The sequence below is a fragment of the Diadema antillarum genome, unplaced genomic scaffold (assembly GCF_040938485.1).
Source record: "Diadema antillarum isolate AM-2024a unplaced genomic scaffold, OU_Dant_1.0 scf00000044, whole genome shotgun sequence".
In the NCBI taxonomy this organism is placed as follows: Eukaryota; Metazoa; Echinodermata; class Echinoidea; order Diadematoida; family Diadematidae; genus Diadema; species Diadema antillarum.
In genome coordinates, this window is record NW_027270933.1 from 784,673 (window position 1) to 795,137 (window position 10,465).

Sequence of the window (10,465 nt, forward strand, 5' to 3'; positions counted from 1 at the left end):
CAAGATAAAACAAGACATGATTGAAATTATAAATCACTAATAAAAAAACAAAATAAGGTAAACTTTGAACTGTAACACTGACACTTTGATTAGATTTTCACTCCATAACTGTATTAAAATAATAAACAATCAGTAAGACTTGAGAACAATGTTTTATTGTGTATCTATGACTATCATCACAAGCAACTTTGAAAAGAAAAGAATGAATAAAACTTCACAGTGATAAATGAGTTATGAGCTATTAATTAGAACCATAACACCGTGACGCAAAATGGACATGGATTTTTGCGCACTTGATTTTCTGTCCAAATCTGTGAAGTTAATGAACATTTAGAAAACTGGTAATGTTGAATGGGTGTATCAGAGACTCAATGACAATAACCAAGTAGAACCCAGTGGAAAGAATTAATTGACAGTAGAATTATGACATAGATTATAAATACATGTTCTGTAACACAGTGACTGTGACACCATGAGTTCTGAAAAGTGTGTACAAAACGTATGTACAATCTTATTGTCATATTCACAACTAATACATTTTCCCCTGTAGTTAGTAAGTAGCGATCAATTACAGTGAATGTTTGACATAGCTGTGTAGCACTCCAAGATTTAAAACATGACATGAATGAAATCATAATCCACTTATAAGAATAACAAAATAAGTAAAACTATGCACTGTAACACTTGTAAAATATGCATAGAAGAAAAACGGACGAGAGAGAGAGAGGTGTGCCACTGTTGTTTCTCATTCCCACCCAGTGTCTTCGACTTATTTTCCTGTAGTAACGTTGCAGCTCATCGCAGATATGTTGATTCAGTTGCATTTGTTGCTGAGCTTGTTGTTGTCTGTACTGGCTGATCTGACTCGGTTCAACATAGTCCATCAAGTCAAGACTCTCCTTGATCTTCCTGAAGAGTTCATACTTCTCACACCCTTGAACCAGAATGTAGAACGTCTCTTTGTCCTTCTTCGCCTTCTTTGAGAAAGATGTAACGCCCACCACTAATGTCACTTTGCTCCAACCTCTCGAGGGGTTTCTTCTGAGGTGCTTTGGACCTCTCAAAGGCTTTCTCTTCCGTTTTCCAATCCCTCCCTGGGCAAGCGCATACCCTGACATCCAACACATGACGTCCAAGGATATTCCCACTCTTGTTGTCTAGTGTGAAGACCAGCTGGATCTTTCTCCTGTTGAGCCCACCTACACATGATGTAAAACATTTGAAGGTGAAGAGGTACTTGGAGTACTCTGTGCCCACTTGAGGTGCGGTGTATAGGGCCACAAGGCTGTGACGTCCAGAGGAGAAATCTGTATAGTAGGCTGTTGAGGGATCATTTAACATAATTAGAATGACAGCTACTGAAAGTGCCACATACCGGAGAATTGTGCTTTAAGTAGGTCAACCTTTCTGAAGTCAACTGTCTTTCTAAAATTTGAAACATTGGACAAACCCCCTCTCCCAAGTCTCTCATCTCTCTATTTTCACTGCAGAGTCGTGTGAAGAAGACGATGCCCCTGATGGAGATGTTCAAGAAGATGACCAGTCAAGTAGACGTAAGTTTATTTAATGTATCTTAGAGTTACACCTTGTTTGCACACCATCCTATTACTGATATTCAGTTACTTTTATATTTATATTGCATCTGGCATCATTTCTTTTTTTTAAACAACTGTGTCCTCATGATATTCAAATTAAAAGAAGTTAAATGTACCTAGAAATACATCTACTGACATCACAGATATTTAACTGGTTAGTGTAGTGTTTGGTCAGTAATCCATATCTCAAGGTTTCTCAAAGGAATTTGTGTCTTCCAAACTTCTTTATTATATATTCTACTTCATTTTTTGCCAATAAAGTATTTCATGAAAACATTGTACTTCATGAAAATATGGGTGTATGGTGGGTATCCCTATGTCTACATGTAACATATCATAAGCTGAAATTGAGTAAACATGTTATTAGTAATGTGTCATGCTTAATCTTATTTTGCTCTTTCTGTTATCTTGAAGAATGTATGCATGGCCTAAATTTTGTATGCCTTCGCCCACCAAAGGTGGGTGCTGGAGGGATTATGTTTTCGGGTTGTCCGTCCGTCAGTCTGCTGTCTGTCCGTCCGTCGCGTTTTTGTTCTCGTGATGACTTCAGAACCATTTGACGAATCAACTCCAAACTAGGCTCATGTATGCATATGGGAGGAACAATGATCTGATTAGATGAGTGGGTCTCAAGGTCAAAGGTCAAAGGTCATAGAAGTCATATACATAAAAATGGGTTGTTCTCACAATAAGTTAACCATTTGACGGATCAACTTCAAACTTGGCTCATGTATGCATATGGGGAGGAACAATGGTCTGATTAGATTTGAAAGTCATGAGGTTAAAGGTCAAGGTCATAGATGTCACTGTATACATGAAAATTGCCCTTTCTCACGATAATTTAAGAACCATTCGATGGATCATCGTCATATATGGCTGACACGGTGTCATTTGAATAAGACCAATTTCCTACTTTAAATGTATCCTGATACATTTCCCATAATTAAAAGTGATATTCATGCACACTGGAGTGGTATGGTGCCATGGTATATTATTTGTAGTAATCTCAGATATTAAATGCAATAAACAGCATTAAGTTGTGTGGAGTGATTTAGTTGGCTATAAGATTGTACTTTGTGTTGCAACTATTTTTTTTTTCTAGAGCCCTCAGATGAGAGGGATGGAACTAAGTTAAGCAAGAGCCATGGAATTGGAAAGAGATCAAGAGGTAACTATTAGTACATATTTTTCTGATGGTCCTATTTCAACTTGGAAAAAGTTAAAAGCAAAGAACATGTATTTAGAAAGTTTAATAGAAAAGTACGAATGAATACAAAGTAGTCCAATTAATATCTGGGGGAGGGGAAATGCTTTTTCATTGGCTTTTAAAAGAGGTGCAAAAAAAGGCACAATAGAGAAAGAAAAAGAAGAACGGAAGAGAAGTTATAAATTCAACAATGGAATGTCCTCCTTTGTATAGGTGAAAAATGTCTGTGTCATATTTGCAGTTTTGATGCCCTCATACTTTGTGCGAACAAGCACTGTGTTTTTTCTTTGCTGTTTAATGTCCTCATACATTTATGGCAACAATTTCTGTGTTACATTTCTGTGTAAGGTCCTCGTACATTTATGCATACTAGTTCTGTGTTTCATATGTAACATTAATCCAAACAAGAACTGTTATTTTTGCAATGTAATATCCTCATGCATCTATGGAAATAAGTTCTGTGTTACATTTCTGTGTAAGGTCCTCGTACATTTATGCATACTAGTTCTGTGTTTCATATGTAACATTAATCCAAACAAGAACTGTTATTTTTGCGTTGTAATGTCCTCATACATTTATTGAAATAAGTTCTGTGTTACATTCACAGATGAATGTCCTCACAAAGTTGTTCAGTAAAGTACTGTACTACATTAGGAATACAGAATTTCTACACAGACACATGAAATTTTGTCCCAAATATTTCTCTCGCCTGCATAGTAGAAGCGAGACATAGGCGCCGTTTTTAAATGGCGGCGTCATCGACATAAAAAAACCTAACCTAAGGTTAAGTTTTCGAATTTTTAACATAATTTAGAAAGTATGCACATGCACATTCTATACAACTTTTAGGGATATTAAAGAATTTGTGTGATATTTCCATGTCACAAAGTCAAGAATGTTGCCATGAATTGCATAATGCAGGGGAGACTGCCAGTTGCACTCCACTTGTGCTAATTTATATGATTTTTTTTTTTTTTTTAATACCACAGCCAAACTAAATTTGAAGGAGGTGTATAGGGATCAGCGTGTGGTTGGTCGGCTGGTCCGTCCGATGCAAATCTTCTTCCTCAGTTTCTGGGCAATGCTCATAAAATTTGGCACACACATTGGTCTTATGGTGAAGATATGCAAGACCTCTTTTTTGAATGTGTCAGAAACTGCATTGCCATGGTAACGGCATATGGCAATAAATCAGGTAGAAATATTGCGGATCGAACTACTTCCTAATTTTTCAAGCAAGACGTCATGTTTTAATGTGTTGGAAACTGCATTGCCATGGTAAATTAATGTAGGATATTAATGGGTTGTTTTTTTCTTCCCAGAGCTCTCAGATGAGAGCGATGGACCGTGTGGGACTATGAAGCCAAGCAGGAGCCATCCTGTTGCAAAGAGATCAAAAGGTAACCATTACATGTAGTTCATATTTTGCTGGTAGTCCTATTTTAAGGGGGTGTATTTACTTATCTCTCGGTCAACCCAAAGGTGGTGCCAGAGAAATTGTTTTTAGGTTGTCCATCCATAGATCCATCAGCTTAACCTAATCTCAAGAACTGTTTGAGATTAAAACTTTGAACCTGTTCAAAGCATGTATCACCCTGGGAAGAAAATCTGGAGATCTAGAGTATGAAGGTTAAAGGTCACAGGTCAAATTTAAAGAAATTTCAGGTTATAGCTTCTTTAACCCGTTGCCTATGGGAACCGGGTGGGCCCTGTACAAAGTCTATGGGGATTTACAGAATATAGTAGTGAATGGGTTAATATGATATGTCAAGGTAGTGAAGAGTCAAGACAACATACCTGTCGCACTATGTTCAGGTTTATAATTCTATCACAGTTAAGTTACGTGTGAATACACAGAAAGTTGACTCAGACGTGAATCCATTTTGTTTGTATTAATCTTGAAGACCTTATTGGAAGCAAAAATTTGAATTGACAAATTAAACACTAATGGAATGCTTGTAAGCTACAAAATACAACAATGCAAGTTTCATGCATTTTCACGGATTGCCAGCCGAGTATTTACTTTAGAACTCAAATTCACAAGCTCTGAAGATGGGCTGTATTGCATTGTACATCAGCCAGAATTCTCTGACATCGTCTCATGAGAACTAAGGTGTGATTACTTGCGTTAGTATTGTGTTTGTTTACTAGCCGGTTTCACGCAACTTGCTACAACCAATGACGTCACAGGCTTTGGAAAGGAAAAGACGACTGGTTTTTGCCATTTCTGGTCGCTAGGAGGTGCATATGAAAATTGTGACTGTAATTAACATATTTGAGCATTATAGATAAATTTCTTCTTACATTTAAGTTCTTTAGCTCACAAGCTTTCTATTGATTTATAATAAGCCATTCTTTGAGGTTCTACTATAAAAAATTCAAATTCTTGATGTGGAAAATAAAAAATAATCCATTTTTTCAATGTAAAACCAATGTAATCACAGCCTTGCTCTCTCATGACATGATGTCAGATAATTCTTCTTCTTCTTCTTCTTCTTGGTAAGCCCACGTCCTTCACTGGAACATGTGAGGGGTGCAATGAAGCCTATATTTGAAGCTCGCATATTTTAGTGTTGCTGAAGCAAAATGCTCAGCTGGTAAGCGGTGAAAATGCACGAAACTTTCATTGTTGTATTCTACTTCTTAGCTTTCTACTGATTGGTTTTGCTTCTGAAATGGTCTTTAAAGAATACTGCATGGACAAATTACCGCCATTTATTTTGATTCTTTTACCAAGCTTAAAATACACCACACTATTAGTAATTCAAGTGGGACAATATAGGGGTTTGAAAAAGGTCAAGTGAAAAAATGATGAAATAATACCTACCAACTGTACCTGTTTGACAGAGACAGTCCCTATTTCTCGGGTTAACAGGAAGAGCAAATTTCACCCTTCACAAACTTTTTTTGTAAAAAAAAAAAAATAGATAAAAATTTGTCCATAGTAATGTATAGGGAATTCAGGAATGTCCCAGTGTTTGACATTTTCTGAATCATTTGTCCCAGTTCCTTGGTTCCATGGTTTGCACGTACATATATGTGACATCTGTACATTACTAAGTAAAACAGATTTTGAAAAGTTTTCAATTTTAGTCGAATTTTTGCATCACATGTGGCTGTCCTGAAGTTATCAAATACGTACGTGAATTCTTTTCACTCACCTACAAAAGCTCTTCTTTTCTTTTTCTTTTTTTCAGCTGAACGTATTACCTGGACAACAGCCCAACAGCATGCTGTGGACACATTCTTCAAAACAAATTATAGGACTTTCAAAGTCCCAGGGAAAGTAGAATGCATTGAGTGTCAAGAGAAATATCCTGTACTTGCGAAACTACCCTGGACTAAGATTAAATACAGGGTTTATAACATTATCAAACAAAAGAAACTAAATTCTCATTGAATTCCTCTTAACTCAATGAGGAAAAGAATACAAGAGCTATATATGTACACACACAAAGATATGGGTCGCAATTATTAGGGATCACCATGATGAAAATCATAGCTGCAAGAAATGGTTATGTGTATAAACTTCCATTGAATTATCAAACCATGAACAAACATTCCATGCACAATTGCAAATGTTTTGCATGACTAATTGTATTTTCTAAGAAGGTGTGAAAAGAAACTCATCACATGACACTTGTGAAAGGTAAGATATCATAAATTCATTGCTGAAATAAAACAAACATCACAATTGTATCTATCCTTCCTAAGAAGTATGGAAGTTATTGACATTAGATCTGCATGTTATACCATGGACTGCAATGGATTATTTGTAATCAAAGAGAATGTGTGTGTGTTTGCATTTAATTTTTTTAACAAAGTGTATAAAGGAGGAAAGCGTCCACTTGTGCAGTATACTACATCCACATTTTATAGATGTATTGTGCATTACTTGAAGCGGACATGTTTTTGTAGCATATCTGATATCTGTCCTAAGTATATTTGTGTCAAAGGTCAAACAAAATATTCTATATTTGCCCATTATTTGTCAATAAGCAATCATTGCCTTCACAGGAAGTGAAGAGGAAATAGAAGAATAAGGCATTCACTTGATTAGATTTAGGGTGAAATTGGCCTGAGGTCAAAGGTCAAGGTCGGATCATGAAATTTATCCGTTTACGCGATAACTCAAGACTGGAACGAGCAAATTTCCCCAAACTTGGTGCAAGGATGAAGTGTGATGGGGCAATCACTTGAGTAGATTTGGGGTGAAATCGGCGAGAGATCAAAGGTCAAAGATCATGGTCAAATCAAGAAATTTATCCGTTTACATGATAACTCAAGACTGGTGGGAGCAAATTATCCCAAACTTGGTCCAAGGATGTTGTGTGATGGGGCAATCACATGATCAGATTTGGGTTGAAATCAGCATGAGGTCAAAGGTCAAAGGTCAAGGTCAAAGCAAGAAATTTATCCGTTTACATGATAACTCGAGACGGGAAGGAGCAAATTTCCCCAAACTTGGTCCAAGGATGAAGTGTGATAAGGCAATCATTTCATTAGCTTGTTAGTTAACTCAGCTGGAGGCCAAAGGTCAAATCATGAAATTTATCCTTCAATGCAATAACTTCAGACTGGAAAGAACAAATTTCCCCCAACCTGGTCCAAAATGATGAAGTGTGATGTGGTAATCACTTGATTAGCTTTTGAGTGAACTAGGCCAGAGGTCAAATTTCAAAGGTCTAGTGAAATGCTCAAATTTCACCCATTTTCCACATTTAAAGTGGCTCCATGTACTGTCCTGAAACTCTTTTTGTGAAAGCCCATTGTCTACAACATTGCACTGTTTGCATCGGACGCTAGGGAGCGTTGCTCAGGGAGACAAAATGTGTCAATACGATTAGGTTGTGAATTCAATTTTGTTTGTGTGTTATGCATGACGTGCATTTGATAGTTATAGGGACTACTTTTGAAATGTAGGAGAGCCCTTGTATTTGTTTTACTTTTTGACAATTCGTAGCTATTGTGTTTGTGTGTGTTACGATGGATATCGTATCGTTTTATAGTGGGATTTCTGGAATATAACCCGGATTTGGCTGGCATTACTGTTGGACTTGGTGGGGATGAAGTATAATGTTAATTCCCAAAATCTCAAAATGAGGCTGGGAATGCACTGGAGAAATACGGGCCAATTATTAGGAACAGTAGGGATTACCTTTTTACCTTTGCTTTTCTGTTAACCTCACAAAGAGACTGGGATGGATGCATTGGTAGCAGAGAGGGTTGGCCTTTGCGTTATAAAATTTATCTGTATGTTGCAATAGTGGATTTTCATTTCTTAGTAGTTTACTAAGATATACGTCCCATTGCATGAGAGCTTACTGATATAATAACTTTGCCATTATATTAAGTACATGCACCATGGAAAAATTGATTTTGATTGCTTGCTGAGCTCTGTTACCATGGTAGTTACCATAATGGCAACGTTACCATGATAGTATTTATGCAACGGGACCCTGGAAAAAATCCATTGGGCATTACTGACATTATTTGTTCCTTTGTTTTGTTATGGTTTTTTTATTAGGGTGTGTAGAGGTACCGTAAAATAAATACTTATCAATTTCTTGGTGCTTAAAGAGACACTGTGTACAGTCATTGGGTAAATGCTATGAAGATGATGTGATTTGTTTGTTAGGGATACATGTAATGTGCAGATTTATGTAGGTAACTAAGGTTTGTGGTACAGGGAATCCAGAATTGTTGGGATCAGTTAGGTAGCACTTACATAACTTCTTTTTCTCCCTCTCTCTCTCTCTCTCATTTTTAGGTAGAGGGATAGAAGTTAAAGAACAGAACATTAGCCTTGCATAAGTTTAAAAGTGGATATATGCAACACTAATTTTTCCCCTTGTGTTGAACCAATTATATGTAGTTTGCACATGAGAAAGTATGCTTATGTACCAATGTAGTAATCTGTTTAACTTGTCATTTATAATTTCTATGCTAGAGATGAATATTAAAAAAAGAAAAATCGGCCCTAGAAGACAAAGATTCTAAAAATATTTTTTTGGTTGATTTATACTATGCTTTTTGAGTTCTTAAAATAAATCCTTGGTCGTGGACAACAAAAGCCATCACCTGGGCATTTTTTTTTTTTTTTTACCCGATTTTTTGTAGTTGAAATTTAACGAAGTCCTTCTGTAAAGGGGGTTTTCAGGTTAAGTTACTTCTGTCCTTTCAAGTGAAATGAAGAGGTGATTTCTGGAGATTTTTGCATTCCATCAAGATTTTGTACATGTAAGAGAAAAGTTGTTTATACATTATGAATGCCTGACAGCATGTATGTCAAGTTCCTTCTTCCCTGTTGAGTTTTATTAAAAAAAAAATTGTTAGAAAACAATCTATATGAATATTTGTAGTGGATGAATTTGCTTGTATCTGAATTCTATAAGTAAAATGGAACCTTGTTATGATAATCTCCTTATGATAGCTAAAATTACCTAATGTAAAATGCATTTATATTACTGCTTTTTTGTTTTGTTTTTTGTTTTTTTTATAAAGAACTGGCCCAGGGCCTAAACGTACTTGATACACGTTACACAGAATGATTTTTTGTTCCTTTAAAGTATGGTTCCACCTTATTGAATTATTTCCTCATCTATTTGGCTTTTATTCTTTCTTTCAGAGGTGTTCCACTGTTAACTGAATCTCTGTCACTTGTCTGCTTGTCTCTACGAATAATTCTGAAACAGGCCAAAGCACAATAACTGTATTAAAATCTTAGTCTTATTGCTGTTCACTGGATTGCAGTAAGAATATTAATGATGATGATGTTAATGATAATAGCAATAATATTCAAGATTCAAGATTCATTTATTTCACTCATCAGTATAAAAATACATAAAAGTGCACAGTTGCACATGATGATCATACATAATTATAAAGTACATACAAATCTGAATGAGTGAGAATCGAGATGAAAGATCATAAGGAACTTGGCTGTTCGACCCCAAAGTCATAAAAATCATACCAGGATTTCTGGCATTTACAACACACACACACACACACACACACACAAAGATGAAGAGGGGCTGGGTTGCAGAGAGAAGAGAGAAAAGGAAGAGATAAGTGAAGATGAGAGAGAAAAATAGAGTTTGGAAAATTGAAGAGATTATAAAAATGATAAAAAGAAGAAGACCACTGTGTTGTTTGAGATAATAATAACAACAATAATAATAATCATAATAAAGATAATACCAAAAGTACTCTTTTCAAAAGATACGAAGTCCATGGTACACCAAAATAAACAAAACAGTACAATGAGAAATTTAAAAAGGGATTAGAAAAGATGCTTGTTTCCAGATACACGTACTTCTTGAATGTTGTGAGAGTTAATAAAACGAAACGTATGAGGACATTAAATTGTATAGGAAACACATACCGGGTTTGCAAAAGCTTTCGAGGACATTACATTGCAAAGGTAACACATATCAAGTTCGCGTAGACTTATAAGGACATTAAATTGTACAGGAAACACAAACCAAGTCTGCAGCAACGTATGAGGACCTTACATTGTACAGGTAATTTACACAGACCGAGTTTGCATGAATGTATGAGGACATTGCATTGTAAAGGTAACACAGATCATGTTTGCATAAACTTATGAGGACATTAAATTCTATTGGTAACACAGACCGGGTTTGCAAAAGCTATCGAGGAC

At 35.9% G+C, this 10,465-nt stretch overlaps 1 long non-coding RNA gene across 1 annotated transcript; it reads left to right on the top strand.

The window, feature by feature from the left end:
• Nucleotides 1-814: 814 nt before the first annotated feature.
• Nucleotides 815-7,405, top strand: LOC139713915 (uncharacterized). Its single transcript, XR_011709658.1, has 4 exons — nucleotides 815-1,553; nucleotides 2,698-2,763; nucleotides 4,125-4,202; nucleotides 6,000-7,405. It is a non-coding gene; the product is annotated as an uncharacterized lncRNA (long non-coding RNA).
• The last annotated feature ends 3,060 nt before the right edge of the window (nucleotides 7,406-10,465 follow it).